This window comes from Bemisia tabaci, chromosome 1, assembly GCF_918797505.1.
Source record: "Bemisia tabaci chromosome 1, PGI_BMITA_v3".
Classification (NCBI taxonomy): domain Eukaryota; kingdom Metazoa; phylum Arthropoda; class Insecta; order Hemiptera; family Aleyrodidae; genus Bemisia; species Bemisia tabaci.
Window position 1 is genome coordinate 7,628,011 of NC_092793.1, and position 19,462 is coordinate 7,647,472.

The 19,462-nt window shown below is 39.8% G+C and overlaps 1 protein-coding gene across 1 annotated transcript in view; it reads left to right on the top strand.

Annotated features, from left to right (window-relative positions):
- The window catches only part of qsm (Zona pelucida superfamily protein qsm), a 202,866-nt gene that overhangs the window by 29,452 nt on the left and 153,952 nt on the right, over positions 1-19,462 (top strand). Inside the window, exon 3 of the mRNA XM_072306330.1 lies at positions 2,472-2,505. The gene's annotated coding sequence lies outside the window, so the exon portion shown is untranslated. The remainder of the gene's footprint in view (positions 1-2,471; positions 2,506-19,462) is intronic.

Below are 19,462 nucleotides of genomic sequence, written 5' to 3' on the forward strand. Positions count from 1 at the left end.
AAATGGAAGAGCCTACGCCTACTCATCGCATGCGATCCACTTATTGTTAATTCATAACTAGAACGATTATTTTTCTGAAGATTCTCTGAGCGATTAGTTTTCTGATGAAGTCAATATAATTCCTTCTAGTGCTACAAAATTGCTATCAGGCGAAGCCATAAGGTATAAAAACAGTCGGTACTTTTTTTATAGTTTTTTGAATTTATTTTTTTCTTCCGTTTCCGAGAAGAGAAGGGAGATTACATAGTTCTAGAACTCCACTCTCACGTAGTTGGTTTTTTTTTTTGGGGGGGGGGGGGGGGGTCAAGGTGGCGCGGTGGTACCATCTTGTCAGATTGATCGCAGAGGGTCTGAAAGAATCGAACTTTAAACCGCTCTTCTTCTCATGGGCCAGCGAGAGCAGTTTTAATTGGACTGCATTTCGCAATTTGAAACTATAGATTCTGGCTCATCTGAAACAAACACTTATGCGCATAGGGAAACCAATGGCACATATGTTGTTTTAAACCGGGCCAGAATTTATAGTGCCAAATTGCAAAACGCAGTCCAATTAATGATTACTGTTGAGAAATTCATCATCACCAAAGTTGCCAGCACATCGATTTATCTTCGTTTTATCTGTGCCTCTACTTTCTCGACTGAATGTGATCAGAATTAACGCAAAGCCCCCTTCGCGAATGAAACGGTAAAAGCACACGCCAAAAATTATTATCGTCGCAGCTTCGCAAAGCTCCCTGGCGCCCCATAAAAGCGACTTATACATACATACATACTTACATACATACATACATACATATATATATAATGTTAAAGCACCAAATAAATGTATTTACCAACCAACCATACATACATACATACATACATACATACATACATACATACATAATACACCCACCCTTACACGCTTTACGCTTACGCATACGCTTTGAACGCCTTCAAATCTGGTGATACCTCCCGCTTTGCCGGGAAGTTAGTTTAGTTGCGTGACCCAACCGAACGCTTAAAACGCCTTCAAATCTGGCGATACTTCTCGCTTCTCCGGGAAGTTAGTTTAGTTGCGTGACCCAAGCGAACGCTTTGAACGCCTTCAAATCTGGCGATACCTCCCCGTTTGCCGGGAGGTTAGTATAGGTGCGTGATCCAACTATGCCCTACATATCAACAATTAAGATCCAAAATTTTCCCTCCACTTTCTGATCTCCATACTATCCTTTCAAAGTATTTTCGTGAAATCCCTCTCCTTTTCAAACGAATTAATCTCCAAATTGAATGTATTCTTTCCCTGTCCCAACTTTTAATTGTGTACTATCTTTTTTACCTTACTTACCTTTTTTATATTTGTTTTCCTTCATCCTTTGCAATAAAATGATCGAGATCATGAAAAAATAAGAAATTTACTTGGTAGTTTTGCCTTAAATTTACAGTTTTTTACAGCTAGTAAAATAGAACCTGTGAGTGGAAAATAAGGTTTTTGTTCCAAGTCAAAAGCAGTTACACAATCTCAGCAAAATTGCAATGCTCCTGGTTCCTTTTTGCAAAATGCAATCGAAGTATCCTCAAGTCTGAAGGGTTTCATCGATTCGATCTATCAACTTGATCTTGAAGTTATACGAAGCTCACAGCAAGCGATTTTACTGATAGAAGTCTACCTCTGATATTGTTTGACGCGAATAAAATATTCTTCGCTTTTATGGAATCCAAAAATTCAGTTGTTTCAAGTTCTTTGATTGTTTGGATTGCTGGAGGTGAAAAAAATATCAGTAGAATGGCTGAAAACATGATGGATTGCTATTTAAATTAAATACTTTTTTCTTTATTTAAGGGAGGTGAGGGGAAGGGACAAGTGGACCCCGTTCAGAACGAAAGAACCAAGCCACACCAGCTATTGCGCGAATTACAGTGGGCAATTTAATTTTTTACAGAACGTTTGTGCGTTTTCCTTTGAAAATTTTAAGGAATTTGCTTCGTGCTGTGCAGAAATTAACTGACTTTGCACGAAAACCCGCACAACCGTTTTCATGTAATAAATTAAATATTGGCGTGCGAATTTTCCATTTCCTAAAGAATTCGTCCCGCAAGAAATTATTCCCATACAGGAAAAAAAGGCACCAGAATGTCCTTGAACTTTTTTATTGATCCCTCTGGTTCAGAATCCCTGATGGAAGTAAATGATCTAGGCAGGGTACGGGCGGGGGTAGGTAGGGGTACGGACAGGTAGGCAGGTCAGCCGTAAATTGCTACACAAACGATTGACTTTCGCTCAAACAAGCTCAATTAGCATAAAAAAGATGAGCATGATGAAGGAATAACCTATCAGGAATAATTTATCGTTAAAAATCAGAAAAAATCCTAAATTGTAGATAGTAATGTAAGATAGTATTATTGACTATTTGTCCACAGATGCCCCCTTCAGCCTTCCTCTACATTTTCTTCATCATTCCATGAATGACGATTTTTTTTTATTTTTCCAGAAACCTGAGCTGTGAGCTGCAACCTCCACGCAAGGTATGTACATTATTCTTGATTTTTTTTTCCGAATTGATTAATATCCCCATGTATCGAGTGCCTTTTGTCAAAAAATCCGCAACTCGGGTCACTTATTCTTCCCCTAAAATAGGGGTCACCCATGTGTGCTAACCGTATTTCAATGTGGAATCGTTGCTTTTTCACCACAGATAACATGTGTGAAATTCAATTCTTTGATTCTGAAGGTATAGTTCCGACATTCCTATTGTTTTTTTATAAAAAAAAGAATGAAAAAAAAAAGACACTTGATGGAAGTCACTCTGGAAAAAAAAAAACATTAGATCTAGAGTCCAGACTCTTAAAAACATCGACAAGAAAAAATACTCTCGATTCAATCAGATTTAAGCTTAAATCAAGAACCAAGCCTCTTAATTTGAGCGGATTTCCTTTTGATTTAAGCTTAAATCTGATTGAATCAAGAGTATTTTTTCTTGTCGATGTTTTTAAGAGTCTGGACTCTAGATCCAATGTGTTTTTTTTTCCAGTGCGTAGAATCCCGCGTTCGCTTCTGATTGGTGCCGGATGACACATTCGGCGCGAAAGCGGCGAGTTTTAAATTTGCGGAAAAGTTGCGCCTCTCAAACTGCGTCGTTTTCGGTTTCTGAGCCAGGTTTTTCGTTTTTAATGTGTGCATCGTGATTCCACGTCATTTACCGTCGGTAAAATGTATTCATTGGCGATTCCAGCGAGTTGGCAGCACTTTTGGTACTCCATTTAAATCCATTGAAAATACCGATTTTTGGTGAGGCAGCTTCCCTCACTTAGAATCGATTGTTCTACATGCAGTTAAATGGAGAAAAAAACAGTGTTGCCAGCTTATAAGATTAGCTACCGAATGTATCTGAAAGTCAAAATTCGTTCATAGTTTAGTGACCCATTCCAGCGCATAGACGAATGTTCCATCTCTACGCGAAAGTGCGGTCAAAATTAATTTTAGAGTCCCTCCAAAGTACATCTCCGGTCCTGGCAGCTATGCTCAAGTATTACGGGCAGTGACGATTTTTAGCGGCTCTGGTGCTTGCACTAGAGCTGCTATTCCGGACGGTCCCAGCTGGGGAGTATCAACGGACCATGTTACATTGGAGAGACCGCGTGTTGGTTGATGGGAATCGGCGCCATTTTCTGCTGTTTAGGGGGGACTGATTTTATTTTAATTGATATCTTTTTCCTGTGAGCGAATGCTATGTTGTGTAGTGTATTTTTGGAATCATGATGATACTGTCAATAATTCAAAACGGGTCTGTGCTTTAATCTCGCACTGGGAAAAATGTACTTTACGTCTAAAATTTGAAAATTCAAATCTACAAGTTTTCGCGCTGGACTTCGTTATCAACCTCGGTCGTGAAACGTCGTTCACATCGAGCGCTCCCCAAAACTTAACAGTTTTTTCGAGTTTTTGCTGCGTTCTCTTTACGTGATTTTAGTGAATTTTATACCATGTGATTCGTAATCTCAAGACTGAACTTGTAGACGATTTGGTTTTTTTCTTTTCCTCCCTTAAAAGGGGGAAAATTGGTTTTTTCTTTTTTCGGTTTTTCAGTATTATGTAACTTTTTCTCGCTTTTGTGTTGCCAATTTGTCTCTCCCCTTGTGTTTTTTCGCGGAGTTTTGACGACTTACAGTGATGATTAGACAACTCTCGGTTTCGTGAACTAATCAAGATCGATTAAGGATTGATAGGGAAATAACCCCCCTCCCCCTCGGACGCGCCGCGCTCTCCGAGTCCCCGGGTCGCTCCGGGCACCGCTCGCGTTTCGCGCAACTCCGCACCGTGCATCGGGGTAATCTCTCCCATCACAGTATCAATTTTCCATCAATGATTGCTGGATAAGTATTCTGCTCTCTTTTGTAGTTCTTTCGCATGCCTTGTTTACATTTGCCTGCATGGAATAACCTACGAGTGTAAACAACGCAACAATCCAGGAGTAAGCTTAGTGGGATAGGCTGAAGGTGACTGGACACTCACTAGCATCTCTACTTGCAGGCCTTAAGTGGTTACTCTCTTTGTTCTTTCAATGAAAGAGTGCCTCCATCATGGAATAATACATTGTCCAATTTGTAAATGTATTAAACATAGCGTTACTGACTGCTCCTCAAAGAACTGTTTCGAAGAAAAAGCTCTAACTTTAAATTTCTATTCTGACATAGAAAGGAAAACGATTCAGGAAGCCATTTCCTCTCCTACCTCATCAACGAGGAAGGAAGATATGGCATCTCCTGAGGAAAAACTCCAGCTCCTCCTCTTGGAAAAAATAACAAGAAAAGGGATCTACTACAGGAACTATCCACTTCTAGAGAACAACTAAAGAAAGTTCTAAACGCAAAATCGGAGAACCAACAAAAAATGGACGAGGTATCACTTTCTGAGAAAGAGAAAAGAAGTATCGCCGAATCCATCTCAAAGGGAGAAGAATCGATAGAACAGTTGAACCTAAAAATAACCACTGTCGAGAGTAACTTAACAACTACGGAGAAAGAAATTAGAGAGATAGAATCTCAAATTTCAGGAAATCCTAGTTCCAAAGTAGAAAATATGGAATTTCAAGTAGAAAAACATGCTAGGAAATTGATAATCTTGACGAGTCCTTTGATCTCACACAGGACTCTAATCAAAGAGAACCTAGGAAAAAGAGCAGAATGGAAACAAACTCTAACCTAATAGAGGGAGACCTGGAATTTTCCTCTTTCATGGAAGATATGCCCAAAACAAGATCTAGATCTTTATCTCTTAAGAGGCAAGGGAAGAACACGACGCCGAAAGAACCTAATAAGGGACTAAATAAAGATAGGGCTAAAAATCTTGAAACAACTAAGAATAATACTACCAATAAAAACCAAGAAATCAACAAGGAAGATAATAAAAGTAGTGATGAAAAAACGGAGACTGCTACACAGGAAAGGGAAAGCACCTTCAAAAAATATATAGATAATAAACCTAATTCTCGCTCTTCCTCCCAGATAAATAAAAATAAAAATAAAAATCAAAAGAAATATACCAACAGCAAGAAAAACGAAGAGGAAAAAGGAAAAGATAAAGGAAATAATCAGAAAGGGAAGCAAAAGGAAGGCGCAGAGGAGAATCTAATCAAAGGGGAAGAACCAAAAACAGATCCTAATAAAGGGAAACAAATGATAGAAGATCTAAAACAACTGGTGAACAAATCAACAGAAAAATATCATAAATTGCATGAAGATTACGTTGAGAAAATGAAGGAAATCATGAAATCCGAATTAGAAGAATTAATCACAGAATTTGTATCTGAAACTCTGGAATCTAAAACAGTTCAGAAACTCAAAGAAGAGAATAAAAATTTGAAAAAGGAAAATCAAGAGCTGAGAGAAAAAGTAAAACTTCTTGAGAAAAAAACTCCAGAGAACAAGAAAATCGAGAAAATAGAAGATAAAGTCTCGAAAATGTATGAAGCATCCAAGGAAACCAATCCTAACCTTAAAGCTTTAGACGCACCTTGGAGCGAAGTCTTAGGAAGAAAGGCTAGGTTGGCAAAACAGAAACAGGACCCCAATCTCATAAAAATTCAAATCAAAGGAGATGGTATGAATCGATCGACTCTCGGAAAAACCTTCAAAGGCGAAAACCTGGATTTAAAAGCTGAGAAATGCATCTCGGGAAAAGATATGGTCACTATTATAACCAAAGACCCCAAAGTTGCAGAGAAACTTGAGGAAATTTGCAAAAAGGAAAAGGACTATGAATATAGGGAATTAAAACCGTATAAAGTCTGTACTTACAAAGTGACAAACGTAGATGACTACATTTCCAAGGAAGATTTTAAATCAGAGATTTTCAAGAAGAACTTTCAACATCTAAAATGGAGTCCAGAGAAAATCGAAGAAAGTATCAAAATAGTAGCGACCTTTAACACAGTAGGGAGATTCTCAAGAGATAAACTTCAAAATATCTTCTTTAATGCTTCGGAGGAACTTTCTGAGATTTTACAAAATGTGAAATCGGTATATCTAGGAACAATGAGATGCAAAATTCATCAGACAATCCTAATTTTACCATGTGCAAAATGCGCTTCGCTTTATCATGCTACAAAATACTGCGATATCAAGGAAGATAAAAGATATTGCTTCAGGTGTGGGGATACTTCTCACAAGATAGCGGAATGTAAAAACAAAACCTGCTGTGTAAATTGTAAAAAGGCAAAGAAAAGCGATACTGAACATAGGACAGGGAGCCAAGCTTGCCCTCTACTACAAGCGGAGGCAATTAAGAGAGCTAACAGATTTGGTTTTGGAAACTTTGAACAGGAGAATATAATAGGAGGATTTGAAGATCTCAATGGCGAAACATCAGCGTAATACTAATCGCTTCAACTCACTCCCAGATAACGTAGAAACCCCCACCGATAATTTAAACCCGTTTAACACCCTACCATATACCATAGAATCCGCCGATATAAATCTTTCCCATATTTTCAATGATAGTGAAGAAAACGATCTCTTTACACCTAAGAAAACAGGGAAAACAATAAAAAAAATCTCAATAGATAACTGGGATAGCACCTCGAACTCTTCTGAAGAAGAAAGCGACGATTTCGACAACGAAATTAAATTCTTCGTTAAGAACGAATTCTCGCCATCGACACCTACACCAACAGATCCCTCTAACTTAACAACACAATCAGATAAAGGGTTTACAGCGATACTCTGCAATATCAAAAAACGTATAGTATCTACAGATATCGTCTATAACATTGCCACGAGAAACAAAGCTGGAATTATTCTTTTAACTGAACCTAACATCTTTAAGAGTAAAAATGACAAACTTTTTGAATCCGTAAACAAAAAAGTAGCAGCAAAATCCACTCTTAACTTAATAGGCGCCACAAAGAACTGGATAAGTAAAGAAAACTGGATCCAATTTAATTGGGAACAATATACTATCATCTGTTGCTATTTTAATCCCAACGATTCTATTGAAACCATCGAAAATTCACTTTTAAATTTAGAAATCTTAATTAAATCCAAGAAAGATAACGTAATTATAACCGGTGATTTCAACAGCCGTTCCACTTACTGGGGTGATAAAATCGTAAATCAAAGAGGAAAAATTTTGGAGGAATGGGCCATCTCCAATGACCTAATCTGTCATAACGAAAAAAACTTCGTCCCCACCTTCATTGGACACAAGGGTAAATCAGTTATTGACCTTGTATTTTCCACACAAAATCTTGCAGATAAAGTCAAAATTGAAGTCTTAGCAGAAGAAACCCTGAGCGATCATAGAGCTATCAAGATAACTCTAAATGACAGCAAAGGAAAATCCAATTTCCAAAGTTCAAATCAAGGCTGGTTCATGGATCCTAGAAAATACAAGGAATTTAACAAATTTATCAAAAAAGAAATGGAAGAAATCACTACAGACTTAACTCCAGAACTGTGTAAAGAGCTAATAACCAAAGCTGCCAACGATACCTTTTCTCAAAAAAACGAGGTAAATTCACCAAAAAACAAATTAGTTTATTGGTGGAATGCAAATATAAAATCACTCTCTAAAGCTAATCAACGAATCAGAAGTAAAATTAAATTCTTCTCACAACGGAAAAGACCAACATCGATACTTAAACAAAAACTCCTTGATAATAAAAAGAAGATGGAAACAGCAATTTGGGAATCAAAAAAGAAGAAATGGAACGACATGATAGAAGAATTGGACAAAGACCCTTGGGGTAAAGCTTATAAAATCGCAAGTAAAAAATTAAAAAATCCAAAATCCCACGATGAAAACACTATTTCAAATGAAGAAACGATGGAGATAATCAGAGATCTTTTCCCGGTCCATAAGACTAATGATTGGAATAAACCTGCACTTAAAGAAGAAGACATCCCTCTAATATCAAAGGAAGAAATTATTAACTCTTTAAAGAAACTTAAGCCGAATAAATCGCCAGGGCCGGACTCAATTCCCCAAATCTTAGTCAAATTATTCATCAATCAGAATATGGATAGAGTTCAAATAATGCTCAATAACAACCTGAAATCTTCCACCTTTCCTCCAGAATGGAAGAAAGCGCGCCTTATTCTATTGTCAAAACCAAAGAAGAAAAAAGAAGACCCAAAGAAATATAGACCCATTTGTATATTGAACGCATTTTCCAAGATCCTAGAAAATATCATTTGTACCAGACTCTCAGACTCAGTTACCCTCTCCGACCAACAATACGGATTCAGAAAAGGGAGATCTACCATCCAATCCATGAAAAAAGTTCTCGAAATCTATGCCAAAAATAGAAAAACTCCCTATAATAATAGGAAAATGCTCTGTCTGATTGGTATTGACATAAAAAATGCGTTCAATAGTCTAAAGTGGTGCGATATCATTAAAGAATTGAACAATCAAAAAGTCCCTAGCTATCTTATAGCAATAATTCAAGATTACCTCACAGAGAGGAAAGTGGAATCAGGAGACCTATGGTTCTGGGTCACATCAGGAAGTTTCCAGGGCAGTATCATTGGTCCTTTATTGTTTAACATTGTATATGACCCAGTCATTAGAGCCAAGTTGGATATGGATGTTGAAAAACTCGCCTATGCGGATGATATGTTGCAGATCTTAAGAACTTATGATAAATTCACCTTACTCAGGGATAGTGAATTAGCAACGAGTAAAACCAGCAGAATGTTGAAAAAGAAAGGCCTTACCTTAGAAAGAACTAAATCCGAGGCGCTGATATTGGAAGGAAAGAAGACAGATCGTAAAGGAGCCAGGGTTTCTGTAGATGGACAGATCATCGAGGTTGGGACATCGCTCAGGCACCTTGGATTCCATCTAGACAAGGGCTTGACGATGTCCCACCATCTCAGAACTGTTTGCAACAAAGCAAAAAACGTAGCTGCTCATTTCAAATCACTTATGCCAAATAAAGATGGTCCCAGTTATCTGAAAAGGAAGTTGATTATACATGCAGTTTTATCTATAATCTGGTATGGTATAGAAGTCTGGGCTCAAACTTGCAAAATTAAAAAGAATCTTAAATATCTTACCTCCACAATTAGACCCCTCAAACGGAGTCAATCCTGTGCTTACCGTACAGTAAGCAACGCATGTTTGGATATACTTACCGATCTTCCACCTACGGACTTATTAGTCGAAATGAAATTAAGAAAAGCCAGAAAAGAAGAACACCCCTTAGAGATCGAAGCCAATATTCACAGAAGATGGAATGACAGATGGACAACAAATGGAAACAACAAAGACAAGTGGCTCCACACTCTGCTACCAAGCCTTCAACCGTGGATCGAAAGAAGTCACGGTTTTTCTGACTTCTACTTATCTCAGTTTTTATCCGGTCACGGATGTTTCAACTCATACTTACATAGATTTAAACTTACCCCATCCCCTATCTGCGACCTATGCCTATATGCCGAGGATACTCCGGAACACGCGTTCTTCGACTGCAACCATGTCCAACCCCTCAAAATAAACCTGGAATCAGAATTAAATGTAAAAATTAACAAACATAACATCATGGCCATTATGCTAGAATCTAAAGAAAATTGGGAAAAAATTAGAGTATTCATTAGTACAATCCTTAAAAACAAACAAGCTAGTCAAAATACAGTCACTCAAAATCATACCCAATTACGAAGTCCACCCCCTACCCCAACACCCACATGTGTTGCAGCCGGAGAAATGTCCCCTAGCAGGGATGATTCCGGTGTCATCCGGGCAGATATGCAGCCGTGAGTTTGGTTTAGTTGGTCGGCTCGACCTCGGTCCCCGATCTCCCTAGCCTACTCCTGATCAGAGTATTTTCTAATCTAGAGCCAAAACCAACATATGATAGCTTAATCATCTAGACGATCATCTGGCCGAAACCCACCCCATGTTGGGGTGGTAGTGCGAAACAGATGAGAGTCGAAATCCCTGACTGTGTATAACACAGCCAGTGAAGTAGGATGCTTAAACTGTCATATCTTCGAGAAGATTCGCCACTTTTTCTCCCGGTAGAACTACAAAAAAAAAAAAAAAAAAAAAAAAAAAAGTTTTCGCGCTTTTTTCGAAGAATGCCGTGGTTGGAGCTTCCTAGTCATACTACTCGACATCAGCTGATAGCAAACAAAGGTTACCAAGGAAACCGTAAACGCGTAACAACTACCTACCGTCGCCAGAGCCGCTTTCCGACGCGAATGCGTTGGAGCTTCCTGCTTGTTTAAAGTTTTCAACATCGATTTCAAATTGTAGTTAGACAATAGATTCTAGCTGAGGCAGTTCGCCTCATCTAAAATCAATAGTTTTAATGCATGAAAATGAAGAAACACGGTGTCGTTATCTTGGACAATCGCCTCCGAAGGAAAATAGCTGTTTAAGGAACGCATATGAATTCGATCCTTGAACTCTTTGCTGTTCCATTTTACCCAGCTAGGCTTTAATTGGACCGCGCTAAGCAGAAAGGAACCAAACCCTGTCACCTATATTGCTAAATTTAATCGGGCAATTTACTTTTTTATATGAAAGCGGTAGTGCGGATTTTTGTGCGAATTTCAGTAATTTTTTCGCATGGTACGAAGCAATTCCCTTAAGTTTTCACAGGAATCCGCACTAACGTTCTCTTGCAAAACATTAAATTGCCCACTTAAATTCGACAATAGTTGATGTGGCTTGGTTCCATTCTGCTAAACGCGGTCCAATTCTTTCCAAGCCGGGAGGACGCTAAGGGGATGAATAGAAATCTCACGCGTGATAGTTTATTTTGAAGTTTTTGATGAAATTAATGAAACACGAGATCTGGACTTAAGTGCTTTTTCCGGGCTGCAGTTGGAACTACGTCCGTGCGTTGTTGGACGCGAGGATTCTGGGGCCGATGTTGGTCGTTTGGGGTTTGGTCTTGGCTCTGGTAGCCGACGTCATCGGGCACCGTCACGTTTTGTCGGATGGTCGAGTGGTGGAAATCGAGGACGAATTTGAGGCGGTGCGTTGTAGCGCGGATCCAACGGTAATGATCTGTCTTGCAGTCGTGTCATAAAATTAAAAAAAAAATGAAGTCAGCGGTAGAGGCGCATGAAAGTTATTGCGGAGAAGTTTTGCTATTTCGCATGCAAATTGTCAAATCAGGCTTTTTCTTAAATGCATAGGCAAGTAGCAAATCGACGGCATAAGTCCGCAATCACATATCTCGTTTCTGGTATCTAAAAATCTCCGCCTCTATATTATTTTTTCAAAGGAGAACAAATTAACATCATTCCTTGAAGTTTTTGCAGAATTTTCTTCGCAGAGAGAAGAAAAATCACGGCAGTTTTAAGAATTGCCGTTGAGTAGTATTTCGTTTAAAAAATTAAGTGTGACAGGAAGTCTGCGACGTCGCAAACTGAGTTATGTGATTGCTGACTTAATCCGTCGAAATGTCCCACACGGGGAAAAGAAAAATACATTGGATCTCACTGTTAAAAATCGTTGATTCCGTCCGACGGAAAATCCGGAGTGAGAATGAACACGGGAGTGCGGTTCAGCGCGTAGGTGCTGAGACAGGCTGCATGTGTAGTCAAAGCACTCCGCACCGGAGCTGCAGTACGGCCCGGAGTCACGCGCACCTTCTCTCCCTCGCACTAGCGCTATACAGGGTGTTTCAGACCACCCGTACCAGGCCTTTTTCTCGGTTGGTTTAGGTCGTACGAAGTCGGAGACTGCGGGGTTGAATAGGGAATTGACCCCAAGGAATCCGAATTTTGTGGTCCCGAAACCCCCCCACCTCCCCTTGGGGGGTAAAGGGGGGGTCACGATGCTAAAAGTCACGGTTCTCGACCGAATTGCGGATCGATCGCATTAGAATTGAAAAGCACGGAAAATTTCACGTGGAATTGACCCCTAAAAATCCAAAATCGGACCATCCAAGGCTAATAAATGATCCCCTAAAGAGGGGGACAGTACCCCCCTCCATAATTTCTCTTTGGTCTCAAAATTGACGTAAATTCTCCAGAAAAAGACGGTTTCCCAGGTTATCGACCTCGAGAAATCCAAATTTCATGGTCCCGAAGCTCCTCTAGCCCCCCTTGGGGAGTAAACGGGGGGGCCCAATTTTAAAAATCGGGGCTCCTTTCCGAATCGCAAATTGATTGCATCCAAATTGAGGAGCAGAACACATTTACATCTTAAGTGACTCCTAAGAGTTCTAATAGACCCCCTGAACGGCAGAAAGCAACTCCCTGAGGAGGGGGGCTTCGTCCCCGCCTAAAATTTCTCAAGATTCCTGAATGGTCGCAAAATTGACGTCGATTCTCCAGAAAAAGACGGTCTCCCATGTAATCGACCCCAAGAAGCTCAGGGAACATGAAATTTAGAGTCCTCGGGGTCGATTACATGGGAAACTGTCTTTTTCTGGAGAATCGAAGTCAATTTTGCGACCAAAGAGGAATCCTGAGAAATTTTTGGCGGGGGCGAGGCCCCCTTCCTCAGGGGGTTACTTTCTGCCGTTCGGGGGGGTCAATTAGAACTCTTAGGAGTCACTTAAGATGTAAATGTGTTCTGCTCCTCAATTTGGATGCAATCAATTTGCGATTCGGAAAGGAGCCCCGATTTTTAAAATTGGGCCCCCCCGTTTACCCCCCAAGGGGGGCTGGAGGAGCTTCGGGACCATGAAATTTGGATTTCTCGAGGTCGATTACCTGGGAAACCGTCCTTTTCTGGAGAATTTACGTCAATTTTGAGACCAAAGAGAAATTATGGAGGGGGGTACTGTCCCCCTCTTTAGGGGATCATTTATTAGCCTTGGATGGTCCGATTTTGGATTTTTAGGGGTCAATTCCACGTGAAATTTTCCGTGCTTTTCAATTCTAATGCGATCGATCCGCAATTCGGTCGAGAACCGTGACTTTTAGCATCGTGACCCCCCCTTTACCCCCCAAGGGGAGGTGGGGGGGTTTCGGGACCACAAAATTCGGATTCCTTGGGGTCAATTCCCTATTCAACCCCGCAGTCTCCGACTTCGTACGACCTAAACCAACCGAGAAAAAGGCCTGGTACGGGTGGTCTGAAACACCCTGTATACTGTCTCTTCTCCCCTTTAAGCCTACCACTCTCAGAATGAAAATGAAAAATTTAAAGAGAAAAAACTAGAAAAAATAATAGAATAGTGGAAATAATAGAATAGTCGAAATTATGGTATAACAGAGACAATAGAAAAGAAATAAAATAAAGTAAATCAAATATATGATAAAATGAAGTCAAAGACTAAATTGAAGTAAATAATTAGAGGGAGCAAGGAGATGAAGAAAAAAATAAAATAAGGGAAACAACTAAATGATGTTAAAGAATAGAATGAATTTTAAGAGTAAAGTGAAGTCCAAAAATTATGATGAAGTATTAAAAGAAATCACAGTAAATATAAAACAAAGTAAAGGAATGAGAAGTAAATAATTAAAGAAAAAAAAATGAAGTGCTTGAAAAAATAAAATAGAGTGAAGAAAAAATAGAGACAACAAGGAAATAAAACAAAGTAAAACGATAAAATATAGTTAAAAAATATAGTAAAGTAAACTAAATACACGGACAAATCCAGGTAGATTGAAAATATCTTAGCGGCCCGTTCAAATCGACGTTAAATACCGTTTTTGCGTCACTATCATGCATCGTTCGCTATAGCTCAATCGGTAGGGTCGTCGGTTAGTGTTAGGTAGGTCCCGGGTTCAATTCCCAAGGTAGGTAGAAAATTTCTAACCTTCAAAATCGGTTAAATTACGTACCAATGGTTTCATTATTTTTATTTTTCATGGTTTCAAAAATTATTTCCACAATTAACCCCTTTCCACCATCCCCTAGCTGCGAACCCCTAAATTTGCGGCTCCCGCGAATCCGTCCGGCGTCGGAGTGATTTCTATGCGTACGGCACCCAAAATCCGTCCAGCCGATTCTCCGTCGGAGTGACTCCTCGGTCCGGCGAAGTGAGGGCCCGTTCTTACTCGCGCTTGTGCTGAGTCTCACTCCGTTTTTTTTAACAGTGTAGAGTCCAGACTCTTGAAAACATTGACAAGATAAAATACTCTTGATTCAATCGGATTTTTGCTTGAATCAAAACGAAATCCGCTTAAATTAAGGTGAATCCAGGGTTCGATTAGGGATAATTCACGATCAGAGATAGCGCCACCAGTCACCGCTGAGAATATCACTTTCCCTCGACGATTACTGAAATAATATTGTTCAAATCACAAAAAGCAGATCCAGAAGATGTAGATTATTCTTTGCTTGATTTTTTCAGCCAAAAATATTAGCAATTAGAATTACAAGCGCAGAGAAAGTACGGCTGAAACTTGCAGCTCGGCGGCGGCGGCGGCCGAGCACGCAACCGTCTCTCTCTCTCCCTTTGCCGCAATGGGAATTACTTTTCGCCGTACTTACGACTTAATTTTTGGAAATTTTGAGAAGATTTTCTAACTGATTGTGAGTGTTCCTCAAGTATGTTACTATATCCCCTGGATTCCCAATCTTGAATAAGTATTACGGTTTTTATTATTTTGGCAAATATATACAGCTATTCTGAGCAGCGCGACGTGGTGGCCAAATCGCGAAGTTCTAAGCCTGGATTCACCTTAAGAGGCCTGGTTCTTGATTTAAGCTAGATTCTGATTGAATCAAGAGTACTTTTTCTTGTCGATGTTTTCAAGAGTCTGGACTCTAGATCCAATGTGTTTTTTTTTCAGTGTAATTTTAATGGGTCAGTTGCGCTGGTCATAGAATCGTGTTTTGATGCTTGATTTTTGTAGATCAGCTAAAAAGAATAGTCTGTGCGAATAGCAACTTCCTTGAGATATCGATCTTCGAAAAATTGCTATCAGCTTTGGGAGACCGAACAAGGTAAACCCCCTCCCCCCTCTCCCCCTCTCCATATAAATATTCCGGAAGACCAAACGGGTATCATACAGTGGCGTGGCGTGAATTGCGATATATCGATTGGTTTGTCATTTAAACCTATGGAAAAGAATCGATTAATAAAGTGTTCGCTGCGAACACCCTTTTAATCGATCATTTTCCATAGGTTTAAATGGCTTAATAATCGACATATCGCAAAGCACGCCACGTCACTGGTAACATACAGGGTGGCCTAGACCTACCATACCCAGGCCTTTTTTTCGGTTAATTTGGGACATACGAAGTCCAGGATCGCGGGGATGAATAGGGAACCTACCCCAAGGAATCCGAATTTAATGGTCCCAGAGTCCCCCTGGCGTCCCTTGGGGGTTAAAAGAGGGGTCCGTGCTTCAAAAGTCAGGGTTAATGTCAAAATTTTGAAATTATTTCATCGGAATCAGAACGTACGGAAAATTTTAGCTTAAATCGACACCAAGAAATCCAAAATCGGCCCACCCGTGTCCAAAATACCGACCCCTAAAGGCGGGGGACAGAGCCCCCTTTCAAAAAAATTCAAGTTCGTAAAAGTGACGTGGAGACTCGGAAAAAATGTGTAATCAAGGGTAATCGACCCCAAGGAATCCGAATTTCAGGGTCCCGTTTTCCACAGAGACTTTTCTGATGGGGCACAGGGAGACTCTGAACTTTCAAATCTAAACGTGTGGAGGTTACCCCTGTGCCCCATCAGAAAAGTCTCTGTGGACAACGGGACCCTGAAATTCGGATTCCTTGGGGTCGATTACCCTTGATTACACATTTTTTCCGAGTCTCCACGTCACTTTTACGAACTTGAATTTTTTTGACAGGGGGCTCTGTCCCCCGCCTTTAGGGGTCGGTATTTTGGACACGGGTGGGCCGATTTTGGATTTCTTGGTGTGGATTTAAGCTAAAATTTTCCGTACGTTCTGATTCCGATGATATAATTTCAAAATTTTGACATTAACCCTGACTTTTGAAGCACGGACCCCTCTTTTACTCCCCAAGGGGCGCCAGGGGGGCTCTGGGACTATGAAATTCGGATTCCTTGGGGTCGATTCCCTATTCATCACGCGATCCTGGACTTCGTATGACCCAAATTAACCGAAAAAAAGGCCTGGTACGGTAGGTCTGGGCCACCCTGTAATGGAAGGAAGATTGTACATTTTCGCGACCGAATACGATTTTCAGCATACGATTTTCGGCAGTTCAATGGGTCAGTTGTGCTGGTTTCAGATTCTTGGTTTGATGCTTGATTTTTGTAGATCAGCTAAAAATAATAAGATCGGTCCAATTAGGAACTTTCTACCTTGTATTAGACGAGATATCGCGCTTTGAAACCACCGCGGCAGTGACACTCTTGGTTACTTCCACCTTGCTTTTGCAGAGTTTCAAGTTGAGTAAACCAGGGCAAATGTGTGTCTCCCTCTCAAATGAAAGCAAGTGGAAGAAACCAAGGGTGTCACTACCGCGGTGAATGACGTCATAAACCCAACTTTTCAAAGGTCGAAACCTCGGTTAATATAGAATAGAACATGCAGAGCTGCTGTTTGGATAGATCTTATTATTTTAAGCTAATTCACAAGAATAAAGCATCAAAACACGATTCTGTGACCAGCGCAACTGACTTATTGATATATATTCTGATTATTTTGCTAACCGTCGACGAGATAATTCTTTGATCATGTGGTAAGAAATGTTTTGTAAAAATTTGCATCATACGATGATAAATAAGTTCTTTCTGATCCTCAAATGCACATATTTATCTATAAATATGCAGCATTTTTCAGCCAATTTTTCACAATAATTGGATGGTTAAGGATGTGTGAACAGCATTTTTGAAAGGAAAATATGATGAGAGTTTTTACTTCGATGATTTTTACTCTCATCGCCTAGTAGATAGGATCATTTTAAAAAAAACCACAGGAAACCTCGTAAACTCTCAAACTTTGTCCCAGAACTAGCTGTCTAACCGTGGTCTAGTAATGAGAAGGGTAGAATCAATGAGACTTATCTATTTAACGAAAGCATCATGTGTTTTGCGCGTCGTCAAAACCGAATGAAATAAACGAACCTGTTGGATGGAAAATATATCAAGTGGGCTTTTTGACCATCTCTGATACATCGTACAATATTTTGATTGCATTTTGCAAAAGGAACCACTATTTCTGGCCCAATTTAGAAACAACATACATGTCATTGGTTTCCCTATGCAGATATGTGCTTTTATGGAAGAACCAGAGATAGTGGTTCCTTATTGCAAAATGTAATCCATTTGATCATGGCTTTGAAGACCTGTGATGTCGGATTCCACAGCTTATTTTGATTGCAACCTTTAGGACTCTCTTGATTGACTGCTTCACAGTGGCTCTTTTCCTTTATTTTCCAAAGGTGCGACGGAAAAAAAGAATGCTGAAGAACCCATCATGGTTGGAAGGGAGCAGCTGTCTTTTACGAAATGGGTTCGAGAATTGATTTAATTGAAAATTGGAGTTGCTCAAAGGTAGTGGAGAAAGAGGTTGATGCAAAAACGGCTTTTTTCAGTCCCCCTCCGAATTTCTTCAGACTTTGTCTATTAATTACTCATACTTGAGCGCTTCTTTCCCCAAATTTTCAGACCCCATGAAAATTTTAGGGGGTGCTAGGGAGGGGGGGGGGGGAAGGCAAAACCTGTGAACCTCGATATCCCTCGAACGAAGAAAGATATCGAGGTCCGGTTTCTACGAAAAATCGTCTTAAATTCTATACTTTATGGCTTTGAAGTCAAAATCCCGAAAACACATTTTCAAGTTAACATACGTGCTTTTTCCAGTTTTGGGGTCTAGAAAATTTCTTTTAAACAAATAATTTTCTAAGATCTCAATTTTTTATTTGAACCAAAACCAGTAAATAAATTGGATTACATTAGCAAAAAGGAACCACTATTTCTGACTCTGCTGTAAAAGCACCTTATTGCATACGAAAACCAATAACATTTATGTTGTTTCTAAAATAGGCCAGAAATGGTGGTTTCTTCTTGCAAAATGTGGTCCAATTGTTCGTCTTTTTCTGCATCCAACGAGTGGACCATTAAGCTGGGGAACCAAACGGTTCTGGAGTTATGAGTGATTGAAATTTCCACTCAACGCGCGCGGACCAATTTTCGCGCGCTGAAAAGCCGGCTTTGACTTTTATTAAATCAGATTGAATGTTCAAACCGTGCAAAATGCATTTTTAGGGACTCTTGAGGGTCGCTGAGTTCAGAAATTACAGATACTTCCAAGAAATTCACTTTTTTAAAATTACAGCTCCGTACAGGCCCACTGAGCCGCCGGTCGGCGCTCGGTGTGCCTCTAAAATAAAGCTACGGAGCTGTAATTTTAAAATAGTGAATTTTTTGGAAGTATCTGTAATTTCTGTAATGTCAGCAAAACCGAGAAGTTGACGGTTGGCGGGAATCAGCAAAGTATAGAATTAGAGGATGGGCGGCAAATTGGAAGCTGTGATATTTACAAATATTTAGGAGTGTTTCTAACCCAGGATGGAAGATTGAACCAGGCCATCAAGAAGAGGAATATGCAGGGTAGGAGGGCAATCCGCAAACTAAACACATTCCATACGCTCTACCACAAAGCAAAGCTGGAGTTGGGAGGAGTTCCAGTAGAAAAAATTCCATGGTCAACATAATTTAGACAAAACCAATCAGCGCGTTAAAGTAACTGTAACGAAAAATAGGCGCAATATCGGTAATATTAACACAATCAAGCGGGAAAGCTCTGATGCGTTCGTAAAATTTGAAATGCCCGTTATCATCTGGCTGTGGAGCAACCAGTGAAAATTCAAGACGGCAGGGGTTCACAATAGTTTCCTAGTTTTTCGACAACTTAAATCTACATCATCATGTATTGCGCCCTTCTAATTTAAATTTTTCTGGATCGAAATTTAATCATTTGCGCAAAAATATCTTTGGCACAACAAATGAAACTCCCAGCTCCAGATTTTCAGTTTAGGAAACCGGTTTGAAAGCACGATACGTCGCGGTTTTTTTTCTGAACATACTTGCATCGACTTCATCATCCATAGCGTAGTTTCAACTTTCTCGGGTGGAACTTT